This window comes from Gymnogyps californianus, chromosome 1 (genome assembly GCF_018139145.2).
Source record: "Gymnogyps californianus isolate 813 chromosome 1, ASM1813914v2, whole genome shotgun sequence".
Lineage (NCBI taxonomy): Eukaryota > Metazoa > Chordata > Aves > Accipitriformes > Cathartidae > Gymnogyps > Gymnogyps californianus.
Genome location: NC_059471.1, coordinates 53,034,381 through 53,057,993, shown reverse-complemented (window position 1 = coordinate 53,057,993; position 23,613 = coordinate 53,034,381).

Below are 23,613 nucleotides of genomic sequence, written 5' to 3'. Positions count from 1 at the left end.
ACCTAACCAAAGTAATGGATACTATACATGTATATGTACTCTAAGGTAATTAAACCCCATTAGGGATTAGGTAAATGTTAAACTCTTGAACTGCTTGGCAGTAATTTTTCACATGACTAGAGACTTAAGATATAGATTCACTGGAGGTTTTGCGGCATCATTATCCAATACACTGCTAGAAGTGCATTTCAGCAGTCTCAGTGTCTAGTGTAATCGTCACCCATAGCTATAGAAAAGATGCCAATGGGTATACAGACCTAGCCTCTATGGACTTGCATTAAATAATCATTGGACAAAATACAAAACCAATATAGAGGCAGAGATGAAAACATCATCTCATTCCAGCCGAGACTTGTCCTAGACATCAGATTAAAAAGGTCATAGCTAACCTTGTTCATTCTTTCTTTCTTGAACAATTAATCCTTAATTCTGTTATGCAGTGAGGAATAGCTGCGTAAGAATATGTCCACAAAAAAGAATAACCTGCCAAAAACCTGATAGAGCACAGGTTTGACTTATTGTCTTACAGAAGAGAGGAATCTACAACATCTTAAACATATATTGAGTAAAATAGTTGGTTTTGTTTCTTTTTTTTTTTTTGAGAGGGGTGGTCTGTTTTTTAACAGAATGAGGTAAAACAACAAAACATTTATGTGGTACAAATTCTGACCAAATGTATCTAATCACTTCCAAGATTAAGATGCATAAATTCTGGTTGATATGCTTTTAGTATATATATTTCTGGTTTTGGAGTGTTTTGTTGATCAGATTAGGGACATTTCTATTCATGGTACTGATTGCTGAGAGTCCCTTTCCTGCATGTCTAACCATTTCATAGAATCATAGAATGGTTTGGATTGAAAGGGTCCTTTAAAGATCATCTAGTCCAACCACCCTGCCATGGGCAGGGACATCTTCAACTAGATCAGGTTGCTTGGAGCCCATCCAACCTGGCATTGAACACTTCCAATGATGGGGCGTCCACAACTTCTCTGGGAAACCTCTTCCAGTGTCTCACACCCTCATCGTAAAAAATTTCTTCCTCATGTCCAGTTTAAATCTACCCTCCTTCAGTTTAAAGCCATTGCCCCTTGTCCTGTCATTACAGGCCCTGGTAAAAATTCTTTCTCCATCTTTCTTATAAGCCTCCTTTAAAGTATTGGAAGGCTACAAGAAAGTGTCCCCAGAGCCTTCTCCAGGCTGAACAGCCCCAACCCTCTCAGCCTTTTTTCATAGGAGAGGTATTCCAGCCCTCTGACCGTTTTCATGGCCCTCCTCTGGACCTGCACTAGCAGGTCCATATCTTTCTTGTATTGAGGACTCGAGACCTGGACGCAGTATTCCAGGTGAAGTCTCATGGGAGTGGAGGGGGAGAATCACCTCCCTTGACCTGCTGGCCAGACTTCTTTTTATGCAGCCCAGGATACTATTGGCTTTCTGGGCTGCAAGAGCATATTGCCACACATTATACACAGAATGTGATTGCAAGGCTTTTGGATTCTGCAATGGGAGTCAGGTACTTAAAAAATAGTTACTTTGGTACTGAATGTTGAAATATTTAGGAGGAATATGTCTATACACCTAAAGAGTAGCTCTACCTGAGTGATGTGGTGGATGGGTAATATGTTTAGAAGTGGGTTGTATGAGGATCAGCATACTGAATTACTCACATTGAATGAAAGGAAACACTGAGATTAGGAATATCTTGAAAATGTCTTTTTTGCTGTCAAGTTTAAGGTTATATCTACAGTAGCAAGATATTTTTCTTAGAAATTCCTATACTTCAGTAGGAATTGATCAGTAAATCAAAACCATTTTTATGAGGCCTCTGCATCTACAGTCTGTTAGTTGGTTGTTTGCTTGTTTTCCCTTTGGAATAGATTTGGTTGATCTCTTGGACTGAACATCATGCATGTTGTTCAAAGGTATATGGAAGAACAAGCATTTCTCCATTAGGTATTGGAGGGCATTTGATGAGCACCTGGAACAGAATTTCCAATTAAGTTTTCTCTACAGGAAGGGTTTTTTCCTGGGGGGAAAAAAAAAAAGAAAGCAAAAATAATAGTTCACCTTCATCAAACCTCATTAAAACTGCTTCAAAAAACCAACCAATGAGTGGCATGGGATGATCAGGAGAATTTCTTCAAAAACATATTTTTGTTCCAAACTACAGTTTAATGTAGATGTGGCTTAAGGCAACTTAGCTTGGACGAAACCTTTATGCAACAAAAGCAAGTGTTTTTGAGAATTTTTTTTCTGAACCTCAGTTCAAAACTGTTATGAACTAATGTTGCTATGGGACTTGAATTCACAATTACTTTTGTGAGTCTGTCCTTGAGACCTGGCCTTTTTTTTATAATTTATTCTATTAATTTATTTAAGTAATTAAAGATTCAAGTAGCAAAGTTGCCAAATTCTAGACGTGATTTCTGCATCCACTGATAAACCTGCTCTTGGCTTTCATGTGATAAGATCAAGCTCAAAAATATGTTATGTCTGATAATGAAAAAAGAGTATCTGGGTACTAACCACTGCTATGTTGTTTTCTATGTCCAGAAATTATTAATTAAGTCAGTTACAGTGTTTAGAAAATTTGCTGTGTTGTAGTAGTGTAAGATTGCAAGAAGAATATCTTAATTTACAAACAAAATATACCAATTGTTGAGAAAAAGAAGAGATTAAATCAATTGTTAGACAACTTATGTTTGCATGTTCAGTGACCTACAAGGGTGTAGGACATCATATATTAATATAATAATTGATTGATACTTATGTAATGAAAGATGTGAGGTTTTGTTTCATCAGTTTTCTTATTTTTTAATATTAATAAATACATTTAAAAGTTTGAAAATTATGAAATAGAAGAATTTTAATTGACCCTGCAGCAGAATTTTGACAAGAATGCTATAGACTATTTCACTTACATCTCTAAAATATTCTGTAGTAACTAAGACTGTGGGTATGCAATATTTAAATGTTCTTTCTTTACTTGAAAATTGTAAATGGAGAAAATGGTAATATTTTGTCTTGCCCCCGAGAAAATGCTTATCTCAATAAATAATGATTTGATACTATACATATGCCAAGTACTGGTTTAATATGAGTTCACTTTCAGTTTCTAATTAGACATCTGTTAAAGTCCATAACAGGAAATCTAATAGAGTTGTGTTGTAATTTGTCAAAATGATTAATGATTCACAGTGTTAAAGTGTCCATAAATGGAGCTCTTATGTGAATCATTATACAAGTTGAAATTAAGCTCATTTGCTTTTATGAAGAATGTTTCAAACTTGTATTATTACCAGCAATTACAACAGCAAAACACCCCAAAAAAGAAAAGATCAAATGGTAAAGCTATTTTTCTGCCATCATTCCCTGATTGGAATACTTATGCTCAAAGTAACTGCTCAAAGTAACTGCCAAAACTAATGAAAAATATATTTTGTCTATTTTTTTCTCTAGCTTTTTGACATTCCAAGATTTTAATGAAAATATACATAGAACTCTTAACTGTACATTTTCCAAGTTGATAGGAAAATTGGTGAAATAACATTCATTATTTTTGGTGCTGTTTAATGAGTTAGTTACAAGATATTTTTTTGTGTATTGAACTTATTCATTCTGACGATTGCAAGTGCAGGATGTATATTATTTCCTATAGTTACTTACAGTTCTTCAGAAAGTCAGCAGAAAGTCAATATGGCAATTAAGTATCACAGCTGAGTTAAGCAAGTTTTTTTATTGCCCTCAAGTTTAAAGTATTTTTCAGTGTTTGGTAAATCTGTGTCTTATTTTACTTCGGGTTTGATTTTTTAAAAAATATTCTGGACAATAAAGACAGAACATTTCCTTTGCCAAAATAAATAAGCAAGTAAATAAATAAATAAATCTTATATGTCAGAGAAGTTACCATGGGCGTTGTGAGCCCAGTGACTAAACAATAATTTATTGGGTGAAAAAAATGATGGCAATCTGTTTCCTCACTTTGCAGAGGAAGTCACTCGTGTTCTGTCGTGTGAAAATCCCTTCACACCTCTTTCTTAGAAGGCAGATGGTACACAAGATTTTATCCTGCTGCTCTAGAAAAAATGTGTTTTTCTTCAGTGTGTAGCTTGTGTGTGGCAATACCTTCTCTTACTCACCAAGTAGATAGATGGTACAATGTACTACAACTGCCCACAGTTCTTGTGTACCTTCAAAACATTTTTAAGAGGCAGTGACCTTTAGAACTTGCAGTATTGTGTCTTTTTTGATAATGGGAGTTGTTCCTTATTAGCAAAAGAACAGAACAATTCACAATTGTTTCCAATTGTGAAAGTACGTGGTGAATCAAAGAGAACACGATGTACAAGGTCAAAATTCCATCTGGTTTGTTGGAGCAAGCTTGATGGTGTTCAGCATGAGATCAACAAGTTCCATTTCATATTGATTGTGCTTCAGAAGGTGTCATATTTAGAGTAGTTTATAAAAATGCATGGCCTTGTAAAGGTTTGTATATACTTTCCAAAATACTTGACTTAAAATAAACTAGAAAACATGACATTTAGAGGCTACAGATAATTTTTTCAATGGAAAGAAAAAGAAAAAAAGATTAATCCAATGCTAAAAGAAGAAAAAAATCTTGTACTTTATTAACACCAAGGAACATCTGAAATCCCCTATCTGTCTGCAAAATCATAAAGAATTATTTGAAAGCAGTATATGAAAATTGTAATGCTTCCACAGATATTAATAAATACAAATATGTACAATATAGGAAAAAAATGCTATATAATGCCTTAAAAGTCACTCCAGAGAATAACAATATATTTGAGCACTTAAATACATGGAAATTTAATTTTGGAAACAGACATAGAAAAACATCCTACTTGGTAGAATATTTCAAACTTTAATTTATTGGCAAAAAAATCCCAACTTTAATTCTTATTTTTAAATATTTAAATCCAGGATCTGATACTACTGTGAAGACCTGTTATCTCTCACTAAGTTACATGATTAGCATGAAACAGCTGTTGAGATATTTTCTTTACCATTGCAAATTACTGGAGACTTAAGCTAGTTGTAGGCACTGAAATGTGAATTCTTTTCTTCACAGCAAATACCTGAGTTAAACCACAATTTTTTCTGCTCAATTAGCAAAATCACATATTTTAAAACATTTTAAGAATTAAAATCAAAACAAGACAAACAAACAAACAAAAAACAACCCTTACAAATCAAAGCAAAACTGAAGTGGATAGTTGAAACTGTTCTGAGAAAATGAAAAAGAAAGACATTCCTGCACTTTGAACATTGTGAATAGAGTTCTGTAATTCAGTAAGTAGAATTAAGGTAGTACCTAACTTGCACACTTTAGCATACTTAGTTATCTACAATGTTTTCTGATATAACTGGACTCTGACAGCAGTATTAATATATTGCTTTTCTTTTTATACAATATGTGCTTCTCACATACTGTATTACAGGTGGCTAGGTACTTACAGAGTCAAACTTGGATGACAGCTCAGAAGTACTTAAGTGAAACCAAACAACTCAAAATAAAAGATTTAATTGCATGAATGGATTTGTTCACTGACAAATCTCATGTTAACCATGGCCAAGTCATCCCATTGAAGCTCTATACCTGAAAAGGGAATGTAAAAATTAATTTGGAGGTACTAGACTACCTAAGACTGTTACTCCCTGGATAAATTCAGGATGCATTGCCAAGAGTCTCTGGAATGCAACTACACTAAGCTGAAAGGGCAAAACTAGGCTGTTTGCATGATGTGTGACACCAGGGGAAAGTAGTTCCCCTTTGAAAATATTAGCTGGAAAATTCTGACAAAACTACAGGAAAATGAAAAAGGCCTAAGACTGATGGATCATGTTCTCACAGGCATATTTACCATATTTATTTAGAAACTGAGCAAATCAGAGTTGAAGCTACTACAGGTAGGCCATGCTGAAGTACTAACAACTTGCTATATCTTGTTCTTTTAGAGAGAGCTGTGCCTGCTACACCTGTGTTTAGACTGTCAAATTTTAATCTGAGGGGCTGATAGTCACCAGCCACTGCTGTATTTTCTGCAGAAATTCCTTATTAGGTCAAGCACACTGCCTTTCCATCAGAGATAGATGATGTCCAAGTGTCTTTAGGACTATTAAAAATGTGTGGTTCTTTTTTGAACAAATACACTTGCAGATCTGCATGTGATTCTTGAATCTAATATTCATTCTCTGTAACATTAGTCAAATCATGTTATGTCTCTTTCCGTCTGCAAGTTAGGATAATCCTGCTTTCTTTTTCCATATGAGGAGTATAAGATGTTCAAGTAAGGGATGGTCTTCTGATCGTTATGTAGTGACCTGTTAGATTGTACTGAGATAAAAATTAATAACTACTTTAAAAATTGTCATAATAAATTACTTTTCATGTTAGAAAGACCTGGACTTGAGGACGGAAGGCTACAGCATAACTTAAGTTATAGTTACATAAGCGTAATTATATAACATAACTAACTTAAGTTATAGTTTACGCTATAAACTATACCAAGACCAACTGAGCATTGATTCCTAGATCAGATGGACTAATATTCACTCCTTATGTCCAGGTCTTGCATCCTGTGAAGCAGTCTGGTGACTTACTTGGGATAAGTCTGGCATGAGACCTGCTTTACAGTTCTTCGACCCCACAAACCTCTTTAGCTCCCAATAGCCACTGTGCTAAATAATTTTTCATTCTGGAAGAAGAAATTTGAGATGAGACCAGAAGTCTCAGGTCTGTAGCCAAGGAAAGGAACCCTGAGCTGAGATGTGAACCCTTAGCATGATGTCCCTAAACACCATGGTGGGGATAGGGCTGTTAAACAAAAATGGGCCTTGATACAATTTTGCTTTGCCTGTGCAAATGTTATTTGGCATTATTTTCAGTATGACAAAGAGTAACCCAATCACTGATCTAGTGTAGCTATAAGCCCTTAGAATACCTATAAACCACAACAGAATTGTTGGAGTAACAAACTTCTGTTTTAACACAATACATAGGAAACAGAATAAAACGTAGGAAGTGAAATAACAGTGCAGTTAAGAAGGCTGCAGAACAAGCAGGAAAGGCAAGGTTATCTCCAAGTCAGTTTTGGGGAACCAGCTCCTCCAAAGAAACAGCTTCAGAACACGGACACAGTGACCAGAGGACACAGTAACTAGTTATCTCTGGATTTCAGAACTGACCTAGCAGAAATAATTAACAATCAGTCTGGAAGAATGAGAATCTAAGGAACAGAAAGGCACAGGCCATAATGTCTGGAGGGGACAAAAGACAACCCAAAAGATTACCCAGGCAGAATTAGTAGAGGATCGCACTGAAGACCCCAATGGCTAAGAATCAACTACTGCAAAGCATTCTTTCCAGGGCACCCTGACACAGCAGGCAGGATGCCCCTGGATGCTCTATGCCATGAGTGTGGACTGTCAGGACAAATAGAGGAGTCTTGCAGGCCTAAGATCAGGAGAGCTTAGGGATTTGGGGATTGCCTGTCATAGCCATAACACTAGACTGCTAGTATTTCTATGACAACATGATGTTATATTTGTTAGAAGTATCCACTGTCATTACCATACTTATCTCACAGTTATCTCATTATTGTAGTGGCCTACTACTATGGTTTATTTTATAGTTATATTTGAATATTGCTAAACAGTAATTTTATCCACTACAGCTGTGCTTGTTACACAAGCTATTGATCAATGTAAGCTATTAAAAATCATAACATATACCTTTTGCAGTCAAAACTTCTTTCCTTACCAGATAATACTACTGTAAAATTTCCCCTGAAAAAATTCTTTCCTTGCTAGGTAATACTCTGTAAACTCTTTTCCCCCCGCTTACACATTCCATGCACAATACATAACTGCATCTGCATACTCTATAATACAGAAACATGTTTATGGACACCAATTTCTATTTATATCTCCTGTGAGAACCTGTTTCTTGCTATATTGTTCTACAGGCCTTTGTAAATGCAGGTGACTGAATGCAGAGATGAATCTCACATGTAGCTCTTGGTCCAGGGGTTGACCCACCTGTTGTGATTCAAGACCTATTGTCTCTCTGCGTGGTAAAAGATCTCACAAAACTGACAAGAGAGGGAGGATCACATCACTCACTATAACCCTCCCTTTGGGTCCTTCTGTCTACGAAACTCGAACAGTGTAAAAGTACCCTGCAAGCAGGATATACACAGTTTAAAAGCAAAAGGACTAGGAATAAGAGCACCTAGGATTAACTGGCTACTATGCAAAGCATTACTACACTCACCATGCAAGTGATGCTCCTAATACATCTTTGCTGACCAAAGTCTTCAATCAGCGGGGCAAGGGTCAGGCTCTATTACTGCTTGAATTGGTCTGATCCTCATTGCTCCTTAGTTGTCACCTTCTGATGTTCTCTTCTACTGTAATTTTTTTCTCCTTAGGGTTTTATACCTTTCCATGGCAGTGATTTTTATCTTGAATACTGGAGCTGCTATTACTATCTGAACAGTTATACTTCTGTCTGTGTTTTTACTTATCCTGAAAGGACTTAGCTCACTTATGCTTCCACACATGAACAATTCATTTTCCTATTAAAATTAGCCATGGTCACACAGCTGTGCTGCATCAGATGACTCCATGAATCACAGGTGGATGAAACTCCTTGGATGAGAGTTAAATGATGGAGCTCAATGTAGTTGCCAAAATATAGCTCTCTAGTGTCAACTGAAGATGTGTAAATTTAGATGCACGCCTGGCCTCTATCTGCAGTAGAGATATCTCATAAATCATGTGTCACATCTGGCAGTGACATGTGGATGTCTAGGATGCCTTCGAGTGTTTTAAGTGGCCCTAGGCACCTGTGTTTAAGCAATTGATTTGTGTCCATTGTGTCAGATGTTTGCTGTAGGATTTGACCAGTCCACTGTTAGGAGGTCACAATGAGTCTGTAGTGGAAGCTACTCACGGAATGTAAATTTTGCTTTATAGAAGGTTTTATAAACATGTACTTAGTGTTGCAGTGACCTATTTCAGGGCCCTGGATTGCATGCTTTTCACAGAAAAGTGATTCCAGGCCAAGGAAACTTAACTCCTAAAACTCTTTTGTTCCATGTGTTCCTCCAGAAATTTTAGCATATGGTGGGCCATATTTGAAGTCCTCTATTGGAAGCTCAGTGAGCTTACCATGTTTTAGGAATCCATTCTTTTAGTGAGAGTGTCTGTGACAGTCCTGTGGCAATTTTGGACTCCTACTAGGCAGTAAGAAATCATTTGGTGTGGGGAAGTCCACTAGAGGCATACTAGATCTGGGAGGTTGTAATGCCTTCTCCCAAAGTAATTCCTTACTTCTGGGAGGATGTTTATTTGGTTGGCTCTGACCATAGCATCTTCCACGGGTTTATTGTTTCATTGCTTGGAAGAGACTCAATCCTTTATATTGTAAGACTCTGCAAAATTATTGGGACAGAAGCAACTGAGGTTATTATGACCTAAATGTCAGTTTGCTCACTCCCATGTGAGTAGGCTGGCACTGGGAACAGGATGGGAGATTCTCCTTCTGTCGGAATCTTCGAGGCATCAGCATCAAGAAATGCAGGGTGAGAGTGTCTGTATGTACCCTGAACTACCCTATGCTTCTCTTACATAGACACTTAAGTGGATAAGTATCACACATTTTTTTTGAATATACATTAAACTTTTGCAAGGTTAAAGTTGAGTTCTAATTTCAGCCAGCTTGTTGAGCAGGCTGAACTCCAAAATCAAGATGATGGCATCAGTCGCCATGTTTCACTGTTAACAGGAAGTTTGTTTGATGAGGCTAACTTGCTATTCTATCCAAATTAATTTCAGCAAGGCAGGATTATTCAGGTCCTAAACATCAGGTCCTAACTTGCCACCATTGCGATTAACAGCTCCAGAGACAGAGCTAAGTGCATAACGTTGTTAGCAGTCATATAGTTCAAGGCAAGCAACAACAGAGCATGACACACAACATCTGAGTCCTCATAGTCAGAGAATGAGGTCTCTGAATGACAAGCACCATATCTAGATGTTCATAAACCCCCTTTTTACACTTTTCCCCCAGATAAATGAAGCAGAAATACTAACCAAACCCTTTCTAAATTCTGCTAACAGAAATGAATCCTTTCCATGCTCATGCACAATAAAACAAGTACACTCAATCCCTTCTCCACATACGTATAAATTAGACATTTGGCTTTGTTTCACAGTTCCATTAACCTTTGTGAGTGTATTTTCCTTCACCTAGTAATTAAAAAAATGTAGTGGTTTCACCGTGGCTGGCAGCTAAGCCCTACACAGCCACTCACTAACTCCCCCTGATACCAGCAGGATGGGGGGAGAGAATAGGAAGGGCAAAAGATCCCAAAACTTGTGGGTCAAGATAAAAATAGCTTAGTAAGTGAAGGAAAGAGGAAGAGGAAAGAAAGGAGAAAACCAAACAAAACAAGTGATGCAAAGGCAATCACTCACCACTTCCCACAGTAGACCAATGCCCAGCCAGTCCCTAAGCAATGGCTACCTACCCAAAACCCTCCTCCCTTCTGTTTTTTATAGCTGAAGATGACTCGGTATGGCATGGAGTACCCCTTCGGTCATTTTGGGTCAGTTGTCCTGGTTATGTCCCCTCCCCACTTCTTGTGCACCCCCAGCCTACTCACTGGGGCACAGTATGAGAAGCAGAGAAGGCCCTGACACTGTGTAAGCACTGCTCAGCAGTAGCTAAAACATGGGTGTGTTATCAACACTGTTTTGATCACATACCCAAAACATTGCACCATAATGGGCTGCTATGAAGAAAACTAACTCCAACCCAGCCAGACCCAGCACAAAGAAGAAAAGGTAGATGTGGCCTTCTTTGTACAACTGGCAGAAGCCTCATGTTCGCAGGTCCTGGTCCTCATGGGTGACTTGATCCAAAAATCTGCTGGAAGGCCAACACAGCAGGCTGTAAGCAAAGCAGCGTGTTTGTGGAGCATATTGTTGACAACTTCTTGACACAAGGGATTAAGGAACTGGCAAAGGGAGGCACTCTGCTGGAACTGATTCTTACAAACAAGGAACTAGTCAGGAAAATGAAGACTGGAGGCGGCTTTGGCTAAAGTGACCATGCAATGGTGGAGTTCAGGATCATGAGAGGAGGAAACAAGGCAAATAGCAGGATCACAACCCTGGACTTCAGGAGAGTAGACCTTGGCCTGTTTAGAGACCTGCTTGGAAGAATCCCAGGGGAGAGGGTCCTGGAGAGAACAGAGGTCAGAAAGCTAGTTGATTTTCAAGGATCACCTTCTCCAAGCTCAAGAACAGTCCATCCCAATGAGCAGGAAAGCAAGCATCTGTTCAACATCTTCATTAATGGTCTCGATGAAGGGACGGAATGCACCCTCAGCAGGTCTGCAGATGATACAAAACTAGGAGGAGTGTCTCATAGACCAAATGATTATGCTGCCTTTCAGAAGGACCTTAACAGGTTTGAGAAATGGGCCAAGAGGAACCTCAGAAAATTCAACAATTGCAAATGTGAAGTCCTGCCCCTGGGAAAGAATAAACCCATGCACTAGTACAAGTTGAGGGCTGACTGACTGGAAAGCAGCTTTGAGAAAAAGACCTGGAGTTATAGTGGACAGGAAGTTGAACATGAGCCAGCAATCTGCCCTTGCAGCAAAGAAGAGCAACAGCCCTTCTTCCTTGGCTGCACTAGAAGGAGTGCCAGCAGGTCAAGGAAGGCGATTCTTCCTCTCTACTCAGCCCTGATGAGACACATTTGGGGTACTGTGTCCAATTCTGGGCTCCCCAGTACATGACAGACGTGGACATGCTGGAGCAAGTCCAGCAAAGGACAACAAAGATAATAAAATGTACAGTATGTACAGTGGAAGGCTGTTCTTAAGCCTAAGAACCAACTTTTCTTGAAATAAATTATAATTTTCTTGCATCTGCTGTCCTCCTACACCTTCTTGAGACTTCTTCAGACTTGAGCCCTTCAGGCAGCTTTCAGTCCTCAGCCATCTATTCTGAGAAGATGACCCATACTTCTCCCCAGAGGAGGGAAAAGTGTGCAAAGGGTCCCATGAATACCTACAGAGAAAAGGAAGTATACTACTTAAAATATAAATATAAATATTTCTTTATAAAAAACACACAGAAAAAGACAGGCCAGTATTGCTTCCCTCTCCCTAAAAGACAATCTACAGGATAAAAACCACACTGAGACAAAGTGAGTGGGATTTATCTATAGATTCTAACAGTCAAATTTAGGCAAGTTTAGGATATCCGCCAAAGTAAGGGTCCACATGTTGAGCCAGGTGCCCAAACTCCTAGAAGCCAGCGTAGCTCAGATAAGTATGTGAATGTATGCTGAGATGCATCAGAACAATATATTTCATTGTGAGACTTCATAGGCCCCACTTAGGGATTTTTTAAAGTTAAACAAACATTTTTTTGTCACTGGCTTCCGGCTGTGATCCACGCACATACAAGTGAATAACCTTCTTTTCTCAGAGTCCTAGTCATGTCTCTGGGCCTTTCAGTCATTATCACATTTTTATAGATGTTAAAAGCAGGTTGACAAACTAACCAGCTAGCTGAATAATAAGTAGGATGCTCTGCAGCCTGCGGGAAATGTTTTTACAGAATGCATACAGACATTCACAGATACAATGTGTGAGGTGTGTTCATGGGGGTGTTGTATGAAAAAAGGGAAGTGTCCTGTGATGCCTTATACTGTTGGAAGTGAAATAGTTTGGAAGATTGGGTAGGAAGTGTTAAACTAGCTCTTTCACTGTCCATATTGTTTGTAGGGAGCAAACAATTTTCATAATTGCTTTTTGATTTTCTCCTGAAGGAAGCTTTCTGGTTTACTAAAAATGAATGTACAGGAACAAACTAGCATAAGCCCAGTGCAAAGGACCTAGGGACCAGAGCCCTAGGGTGAAACACAGAGTGATGAGGTCGACAGTATAAACACGCCTAAAATCTGTTGTCAGTCATTTCATTACTCTCTTGTAATGAATCAAGTCCATTGAAAAGAATACATGACTGCAGTAGTAGCTTTTGTATCTCTCCCTTTACTATCAGATCACTGAACATACTGGAAAGCAAAGACATAATTACAAAGAAAAAATACATTGCACAGATGTCATGGCAACAACCAAAGGAAACTAGAGAATAGGCCCCTCAGGGCAATTTTCACTTTACATAAATGAGCAAACAAAGGAACAGAGATGAGGGAAAAACAATACATGAATATACATGAAAGAAAACCTACTTGTTACCTGTTTAGGAGACAGATAGTTCTTGTTAGTCCCTTTTCTGGTAAAACATTGTTTTACTTTTACTTTGTGAGTAAGCATTCTCAAGCTAAGTGTAACTGCTACCTAAGTCCTCCTGGCCCCCATCAGACCTCCCTTGACTGTGAAAGGAAATATTCATGTGAAGGAAAAGGGCTGTTGTGGATGCACCCACATACCCCACCACTGTCGAATGGCTCACTTAGCAGCAGGTGTCAAGTATGCAAGTGTAACCAGGGGGGTATGCACGCATGGGACACACAAAACTGTCTGAGAGGGTTTGTGCCTGAAATGATCGTGTTAGAGAGGAAGATGACCAGGAAATGACAGACACTTCTGAAGAGGTCAGTCTTAAAAGAAGCACGAAGGAAGCATGGACATTTGTGACATAGGGAGAGACAGTGGAGAGGAAGCAGCAGCTGTCAAAGGGGGTCTGTCCCTGCCAACAGTGTCCCCGGGGCACCCCGACCCCTTCCCAGACTGGGCAGCACAGCCCCGCTGTGGGGCACTGGGAGCAGCCAGCACCCAGCAGTGGGCTGGCAGAGTGGGGGCAGCACACAGGGACCCCACCTCAGGGCGCAAGGACACCTCCCAACATGCCTCCTCACCATTAGGTGCATTAGAAGTGGCAGATGGGCATACAAAAGTGGGGAAGGGGTGATGGCAACCCCTGCATCCAGGGGGTGTATGTGTGTATGTGTTTGTGTATGTGCCAGGGCTAGACCTTCATAGGATTACCTCTACACGGCTGTTTATAAATTTGTAGGTGTTTATTAGCATCTCCTAATTTATCTATAATTGTGATTTATCTGTTGTATTAAGGATGTTGATTCTGAATATATAGTTAATGGATTGCCAGTTAGTTACATGTCATTAATAAATCAATAAACTGCTTCAATCCTGATTTCATTTAAACCACATAAGTTGAGCAGTTTCTCCTTGTGACAGGATAGTAAAAATAATTATCCACAGTCTCAAAAGGACATGCTCTTTTAAATGGCCTCTGATAAAAAGAGCGAGTTGCTGGTGCCGCTTGCAAACTGCATCAATAAAATGTGTGATAACATGCTTTGCTTTTAAAATCTCTGAATGAAGCTTTATAGCCTTATTGTCTTCAAATCCTTAACTCAGGATTCACCAAAGCACTTAGAGTCACTTAATTTTTATCAGGCTTCCTTTCAGTTTTTGGAGCTTGCTGAGGTTCTAGAAATTGTGAGTTCTCAGAAATAATCTCTACCCAGTTTAACATGTTTTGAAAAAGTCTCTTTGTTTTTAGCTTCCTAGCTTTCCACCTTTCATGTCAGAATATGGAGCTACAGTAGAAGTACAGATCTACCTTCTTCCTGTTCCCTTATTTTCCCTGTCTTCTCCAAAGCGGATCACCATAGACAGATGTGATATACTCCTTTTGGACATACTTTGTATAGAGCAATATGTGCATTATAGCAAATTATATACACCTCAAACACAGTTGCAGGTTCAAAGGTTGTTTTCCACCTTGAGCTCTGTGAGCTCTGCAACACTCGAGAAAGGTTACAAAAAGCCAAATCTAGAGGATGATTTTCTTTAAAGGACTGGGATATCTGGAGTGAAGGATGCAGCCCATCTGACTGATAACAGAGAAATCATTGTTTGCTGGAAAAACAAGTATTCAAAAAGGCAGTCAAAGTGGAGATGACATTCTGAAGAACAAGATTTGGGACAACAGTACGTGGGTCCTGAAACTCTGGGGCTGTTAAAAAATACACTTTTCCCTATACACAATCTTTATATTGCAGTTACTCATATTCTAGCATATGGAGTTCTTTTTACAGTGTGATTGGATAAACGACAGTACAATAAGTGATTTACAGCATGACATGGTCTTTGTGTAATGCAAACTGGCACTTAAATTTTGTTATCTATGTTGGTATCTGGTGCAGTGACTTTTAGGCATATCACACTTGCTATCCTAATGCAATATTTCCACTGTCTTCACCTGCTATGTAACACTTTCAATTACATGGGGAAAAAATAGCAAGGTCTCATTTCAAGATACAAAAATATCCCTATGTTAAGGCCCCAGATGTGCCTCTCAGAATCTGTTCTTATTTCTTTTTCTCACCTGGAAGTGAACACCCCATACCACCATTGTTTGTAGATGGAACTCATATCAAATATTTTTAAAAACAGCGGAAAAAAACCCATGTATTATCTCCCCCTGAGCCAGTTTGATGTTTGCCAAACCTTTCATCTTTAAGGGGTAGGTTATCTCATCCATTTTTTGAATTGCCCTTTGGAGGTGCCAGTCACTTTATTTTGATTAAAATGGAGCTTTGACTAATAAGCTCCTGCCTTGGTTGCCTCTCCTAAGTGGCTAAAGGGAGATGGAATCTAGGCTAAGGATATAAGTAATATAAATTTATCTATGGGTAATCTATAAATGGACAAATGGATAAATCAATTAATTTTTTTCTTTCATGTTTTAATTCCACCTTAAGTACTTCTATTTAATGCTTTCTTTACAAATTATTTACGTATTTAAACAATAGACCATAAAAAAGTTGTCATTAGAATTTGTTTTCAAATGCACAACATTGTCCCTCTTCCTGGCATCTAAAATAAACTACGTTCTTCTTAGCCACTTAGCATGGTTGTATATAGCTTTAAATCCTGAGACTTGGAAATCTGTGTCATTGAAGTGGTAGGACAATAATGAAATAAGTCACGTTATACTTTTATGTCATTGTCTTGAATGATACAGTCAGACAATTAGGGGGAAGATATCTAAGCCAACTGGACTCTCAGCTTCTTGCTTTTTTTCTAAGAATGTCATTCATGAGACTAGCACTAATAATGATAAATATCTACTATTCCCCCATATGGAGGCTATATGGAAAATGCACATCAGATGATTAGGGATGACTTTTATACCATTAAAGATATATCAGTTTGTTAATTTTCAGTGTACCTAATTAGTGCCACGTGTAAAATGACAGTGACCCCCCTCAAACCCTTGACTAATTTGATGTCCTGGTCTGGTTCATATTTTTGTATTGCTCCTGATCCAGAATGATAAGACATTTATCTAGTGCTGTCATTTAGTTACTCTGACCCTGTTTTGGGTTTGGGGGTTTGTTTGGTTGGGGTTTTTACCTCTATGAATGCCATCCATAAAGTGGTTTCAGATGTTAAAGACCAGAGCAACCAAGCCCATGCAATACATAGAAAAATACAAATTAAATCCAACTTGATAGTGAGTCAGAGAATTATAATACGCTCCATACACTCAGACTTCATCATATGCAAAACTTCATCTTCAGCTGGTAGGGATATATTCACAGTCATTCATTCGCACAACTTCCCTTGAACTGCTGAGTCATGGGCTGATTGCTAGTAACATCCCTCAGGATCAATACTAAGGCTGGTGTTGCTTAATGGCTTTGTTAAAGACTGGGATAGTGGGACAGAATGGACCCTCAGCCAGTTTCCAGATTACACCGAGCTGCGGAAAGCACACAACATACTGGAGGGATAGGACTGCTATTCAGAGGGAGCTGGACAGGTTGTAGAAATAGTCTGAGGAACCTTGTGAAGTTCTACAATGACAAAGGCAAACACCTAAACCAAAGTCAGAGTAACCCCCTGCAACAGTACTGGCTGGGAACTAAGTGGCTAGAAATCAGCTTTGCAGAAAAGGACTTGGGGTCTTGGTTGACATAAAGTTGAACATGAGCCAGCAATATGCCTTTATAGCAAAGAAGGCCAACGGCATTCTGGGTTGTAAGAGAAAGAGGGTAGCAGGTCAAGGGAGGTGATCATTCCTGGCATCTAGAGTGAATGCATCTAGAGTGCTGTGTCCAGTTTTGGTCTTCCCAATATGAGAAGACATGGACATATTAGAGTGAGTCCAGTGGAGGGCCATTGAGATAGTCAGAGGGCTTGAGCCCGTGAGATACAAGGAGAGGCTGAGAGAACTGAGTTTGTACAGCCCGCAGAAAGGAAGGCTCCAGGGAGACCTTTTTTGCTGTCTACAACTACTTAGTGTTTGGTGGAGGTATAGAGAAAAAAGAGCCAGACTCTTCCAGAGATGCACAGTGGAGGGACGAGAGGCAAATGACCCAAGTTGGAACATGAGAGAATTTGACTCTGTAAGGAAACAGTTTTTCTGCATGTGAGTAGTCAAACACTCCTGCAGGTTTCCTAGAGAGGTTGCGGAGTGTCCATCCCTGTAGATATTCAAAACTTAACTGTTCAGGGCCCTGAGCAATCTCAGTGGCTGACTCTCCTTTAAGCAGGAGGGTGGCCTAGGGACCTAAAGAGGTCCCTTCCAACCCGGATTATCCTATGATTCTGTGATCAACATTAATGTAAACTCTACTTATCTGAATGTATGCCATGGCCTACTGACATGCAGCTTCCACAGGGCTTTGACAAAGTGGTATATAGGTTATATGATTACCTCATTAGAAAACAAATAAAGAAATGAACATCAGTGCAACAGTAGTTTAGTTCCATTTTCAAACTGAAATTTAAGACCTCCTCTTCACTCTTGGGTTCATGATCACACACTTGAGCTGTGTCATTTGCATGGGCACCTCTATGGTCAGGATTTTGTGCCCACTTAATTAGTATCTTCTCCACACAGAGAGAAAATGTAGGTGAACTGGTTAGTCCTTTCAGATATTCAACAATACTTTTTTTTCCTCTTTTTTTTTTTTTTTAAATACAGTATTTCAGAACGCTCTCCTGACAGAGTTTTCCAAGGGGATACAATCACCTTTTCAAAAATCATTCAATTAATAGTCTGACTGGTATTGATATAAGTATTTAAAGTCTGGCGTGAAGAAATCTAGCAGAGAAGGAGAAAAATCAGAGTGGTCTGGAATTTGTAACATCTTTTGTAAACATCTTTTTTCAAATGCAAATCATGTTTCACTTGGGATGTGCACTTGTGATATTTAAACACTTTTTTCCTTAATGAATAAAATAATTCCGTGTTTTAAATCTGTTTCTCAACTCCTCTGAATCGTAATTAGACATATTCACCAGATAGAAAAGGCAAAACGAGTTTTAGACAGGATTTGTTGACCTTTTGCTTTTGTGTTGTTTGGTTGTTTTGGGTTTTTTTCCTTTCTTTCAGGAATAAGCCGGTATTATATCGAAGAAAAAATTTCAAGGCCTTAGGATTTAATAAGCAACTTTCTTCATTGTCTCAAAATATAAAAATATAAAAACTCCTTATTGTCTTTAGCCAAGTGTAATTCATTGTTTAATGGTTCAGATTTTCTTTCCTCAACCATTTTGAAGCCATTTACGATTTTTTTTTTTACAGGAATATTTTTTGTATTTTATTTCCCATTTTCTCTGGGAAACTCCTAAATGTCTCTGAAAATGACTTACATAAACCATTACTGCTATTGTGTATGCCTGAAATATATAATCATGTTGATTTTGTAGCTCACAATATTCTAGACACACTTGTCTAATGACTTCATAAAGTCATTATGTACAGTACTCATTCTAGCAGATATTATGTGGGAGCATATATATTTTGAGTGGCTCTTAATTTCATTATAATGCAGTGTAAAAATAATAAAGACTGGCCATACAAGTTCTTATCAAGGATCTGTCTCTGCTGTAGCTGATTCCAATATGGGCAGCAGTGAGAGGGTGACCATTCCCACCCACTTCCTTCGGCTTTGCCAGTAGCAACCGCTCACTGCCACACAAGCAGGATCTCTAGTTCCTTGCAGCTCTACCTCCATTTTCTCCCGGTGAGTACATGTGAAAGGGGCAGGACTAGCAATGCTGGACTGTGTCAGCTTCACCGGTCCGCTGAAACTTGCATCATCACTGGTGATATTTCCGCCAAACCTACCACCTGAGCTTTCTGGACTGTAACTCTTCACTTTCTCATACCATAGAAGCCAAAGAATACACCTAACGCCACTTTGATGGCAAAAGAGGCAGCTCCTGTGGGGTCCAGAATCTCCATTACACCTTATCACCTGTCCCACAAGGGAGACTACTTGCAGACTACCACCTCCTCACTGCCCTCCACAATGTACATACTGACACTGACATGGGTGGTGGGGCCATGGCTGGGTGAACTCTTACTGTTAGCTGTTGTCTCATTCTTTCACACTTAGTCATACTAGGTAGTTTAATCTCCCCCTTCCTCCAATCCATTGCTGTTTTGCAAGACCAAACTCTCTGCCATCTGTGTATTCACACTTTCTCTGCCTGAGACCACACAAATTTATCAGTTTCTCTGGACCCCGAGCAACTTGGCTATCTGCATCACCAAGCCTGAGGGAGTGGATCCTGGGCACTGTGAGGACAATTTCTGACAAAACCAGATTTCAGTGGGGTATGTCTTCAAAAACAGAGCAAATTGGACCCTTTTTATGCAGTGGTAGGTAGATTTACGTATTTCACATCAGATGTAATCAGACTTTTCCATAAATGTGTTGCTTATTTAATGAAGAATACCTCCTTTTCTTCAATATGAAAACCTAATCTAATCAGATTTATTGGACACTACCCCAATTCTTGTATTAGAAGGAATAGTATTCATCAATTCCTATTCATCTTCTCAAACCACTGATTATTTTTCTGACTTCAATCTTATCTTTTCTAGATTTCAGCGTTACAGCTTACTTAATCATACCTCACAAGGCAGCCTTCATACTTCCCTTTGTAAAAATACCTAATAATTTTTCTGTTTTAAACCTCTACTGAACACTGAGCTGATATTTTCTTAGAACTATCTGTCATAACTATCACAAACTTTTTCAGAATGAAAATGATCAGTTTAGATCCCATAACTGTGCATGCAAAAAATGGATTTTTCCTCCCTATTTACATAATTTTACATTTGCCTGTAGTGAATTTCATTTTCTTTGTTGTTACTCAATCAATCTCACAAGATCCTTCTTCAGTTCCCCACAGTGGTTTATTTTTACTGTCCTGAAAAACCTCATCTCACACTTTCCAAGCTGTTTATGAATATGTTGAAAACCACAGATTTTATCACAGATCCCTATGGAACTCCACTGGTCACTCCCCCACACAATGAGAAATTTTTGTTTATTTCTATAATCTACTTCCTATCTTTTCAGTCTCTATGCAAGAAATTTCTTTCTCGTACCATAGCTGTGTAGTTTCCTCTAAAGTATTTGATAAGTGACATTGTTAAAAGCCTTTTGGAAATCCACGTGCACTATAGAGAACATATCACTTTACCAAGTACTTAATCAGTTATGCTTGGTAGTACATAAAGGCAGCATGGAATCATCTAATGTACAATGTTTTGTTATAAGCCTTTCAGTCTGGGTTGCCTAACCTTTGATTTTCTTTTTCCCTTTTTTTTTTCTTCTGGGACTTCTTGGTTTGTAGTAGCTCCCTCTAGGACCAATGCATTTTTTTAGGACATAGACTGTAATTCTTAGGGCCTTGTATTGGGTGTAGGTGGCAAGGTTTTGGTAGCTGGGAAGCTGCAGGGGTGGCTTCTGCGAGAAGAGGCCAGGGGTTGCCCTGTGCCAGGCACAGCAGCTCTGCAATGGACCCACCACAGGACACAGCTGAGCCCATCAGTGAAGTTGGTGGTGCCTCTGTGTAAACATATTTGAGAAAGGACAAAATGTCACACAGCAGTGTGTGAGGAGTGAGGGAAAAAACCCAAAGTGTGAGAAACAGTCTTGTGAACACAAAGGTCAGAGAAGAGGGAGGGGGAAGCAGCACTCAAGCACATATTCCCCTGCAGCCTGTGGAAGTTTTGGAAGAGACCAGGGTGGAGCAGGCATTTCCCTGCAGCCCATGGAGAGAACACATCTGAGCAGACGTCTACACTGCAGCCTGTGGAGAGCCCCTGCTGGAGGTTTATCCAGAAAGACTGCAGCCCATGGGAAAGCCCCTCATCGGAGCAGGGGTGTGGGCTGAACTGTAATGGAGTCTGACAACACGTTATAAACCAAACTTTATTGAGGCAGTAAGAAAGATGAGCAACAACACACCCACACAGTGACTCACCCAATCACCAACAGCAAACACAAGATTGTAGGTGATGTCATTGTTCCAGCAGACTATCAGGGACACTTGACTTCCAGGTCATCTGACAGGAACAGCCAAATGTGCAAATGCCTTTTGAATGACAAGAGTTGCTCCACTGATGGTAGTGTGATTTGAGACAATCATACCTTACATGGCAGTAGCGTGCCCCACACATCATCTCAGATGATGTGAGAGGCTTTCTGCCTATGTGGCAACACTGGCCAAAGGGCAGGACATCAAGGGGAAAAGTGTAACAAGGAAGGAGTGACAGAGAGGAACTGTTATGGACTGATGGTAACCCCTACTTCCTACTCCCCCATGCCACTTGGGGTGGGTGGGCAAGGAGAATACTGGAGATGGGAATGAAAGAGTGAAGTTGACCATGGGAAAAAGGAGGTGGGGGAAAGGTGTTTTAGTTTTTTCTCTCTATTTATCCCCATCCTACTCTATTTTTAATTAGCAATAAATTAAATTAATTTTCCCCAAGTCAAGTTTATTTTGCCTGTGATGGTAACTGGTAAGTGATCTCCCCATCTTTATCTCAGCCCACAAGATTTTTTTCAACTTATTTTCTCCCCTGTCCTGTTGAGGAGAGGGAGTGAGAGAGCAGCTGGATGGGGGTCTGGCAGCCAGCCCGGGTCAACCCACCACAGGCCTTTAGCATTCTTTGATCATATTTTTTATTTGAAAAACATCTAAAATAAGCTTCAGCAGCTCTTTTAAGTGTTCAGCAGTATTGCAGCAGAAAATCTCTATCTGTATCAACTGTAAGAGAATCTTGTCTCTTCCTTCATGCCACATTAAGTACAAACTTTCCAGTTTCTAGAATAAGTATTCTGCAATTTGAAGCCTGATTTCTTACACAGGTACAAAACATGTTAAGCCCTGGACCTTTCCATTGTGAAAAAAGTCTGGAGGTTATGTGGAAAACAATATGTGATCATATAATTACTGGAGAAATAGGCTTACAGGAACCTCATGAAGTTGAGCGAAGGGAAGGGCAAAGTCCTGCACCTGGGAAGGAACAACCTCATGCACCAGTACATTCTGGGGGCTATAATTTTTCCAAATCAGCTGGAAAGCAGCTCGGCAGAAAATAACCTGGGGCTCCTGGTGGACACCAAGTTGAACATGAACCAACGACGTGCCCTTGCCGCAAAGAAGGGTAATGGTATCCTGGGCTGCATTAGGAGGAGTGTTGCCAGCAGGTCAAAGGAGGTGATCCTTCCCCTCCACTTAGCACTGGTGAGGCCACACCTGGAGTACTGTGTCCAGTTCCGGGTTCCCCAGTACAAGGGAGACACGGACATACTAGAGAGAATCCAAAAGAGGGCCACTAAGGTGACTAACAGTCTGCAGCATCTCTCCTATGAGAAAAGGCTGAGAGATCTGGGACTGTTTGGCCTAGAGAAGTGAAGACTCAAGGAAATCTCATCAACGTGTACATATACCTGAAGTTGGGTGCAAAGAAGATGGAGCCAGGCTCTTTTCAATGGTCCCCAATGACAGGACCAGAGGCAGTGGACACAAACTGAAACACTGGAGGTTCCATCTGAATGTAAGGAAACACTTTTTTACTGTGAGGGTGACCAAGCACTGGCACTGGTAGCCTGGAGAGGTTGTGGACTCCATCCTTGGAGATATTCAAGTGCCATCTGGACGTAGTCCTGGGCAGCCTGTTCTATGGGGCCCTAAACGGGGCGGGGGGGGGCATGCTCCCCATAAGCAGGGGGGATTGGACTAGGTGACCTCCAGAAGTCCCTTCCAACCTCAACCATTCTTACTCTGTAATTAATGCTGCTTTCAAGAGACATCTAAACATAAGGCAAGACAGAGGAAATTAATTTTGGCAAGCAAAACTTAGTTCTGAAATTTACGGTCTTTGAGTTCATGGTCTGAAACTGTAGACTTTTTACTATAGTCTTTTACCGTTATTTTCTTATGTTAAGTGCAACATGAACACAGACAAAGATTTTATTATCCTGCCTTCCAAGTTGTATCATCTGAGAATTTCAGACATTTGAATTTACAATACAGACTCATACTACTACTTAAGCTGATCATCTAAGTGATAAAAGCCATAGGCTGCAGCTTTTGTGTGGAACAGATGCAAAGAGAGGTCAGTAACATACTGTACAAATTGCTAAATCTAGCTCCAGGTTCTGGAAGACAATGTTACTGAATAATTGTACATGATTTGCTCCCAGTCTAGCCATTCCAAGCATCTCCAACATTATTCCTCAGCTTCTAGCCTCCA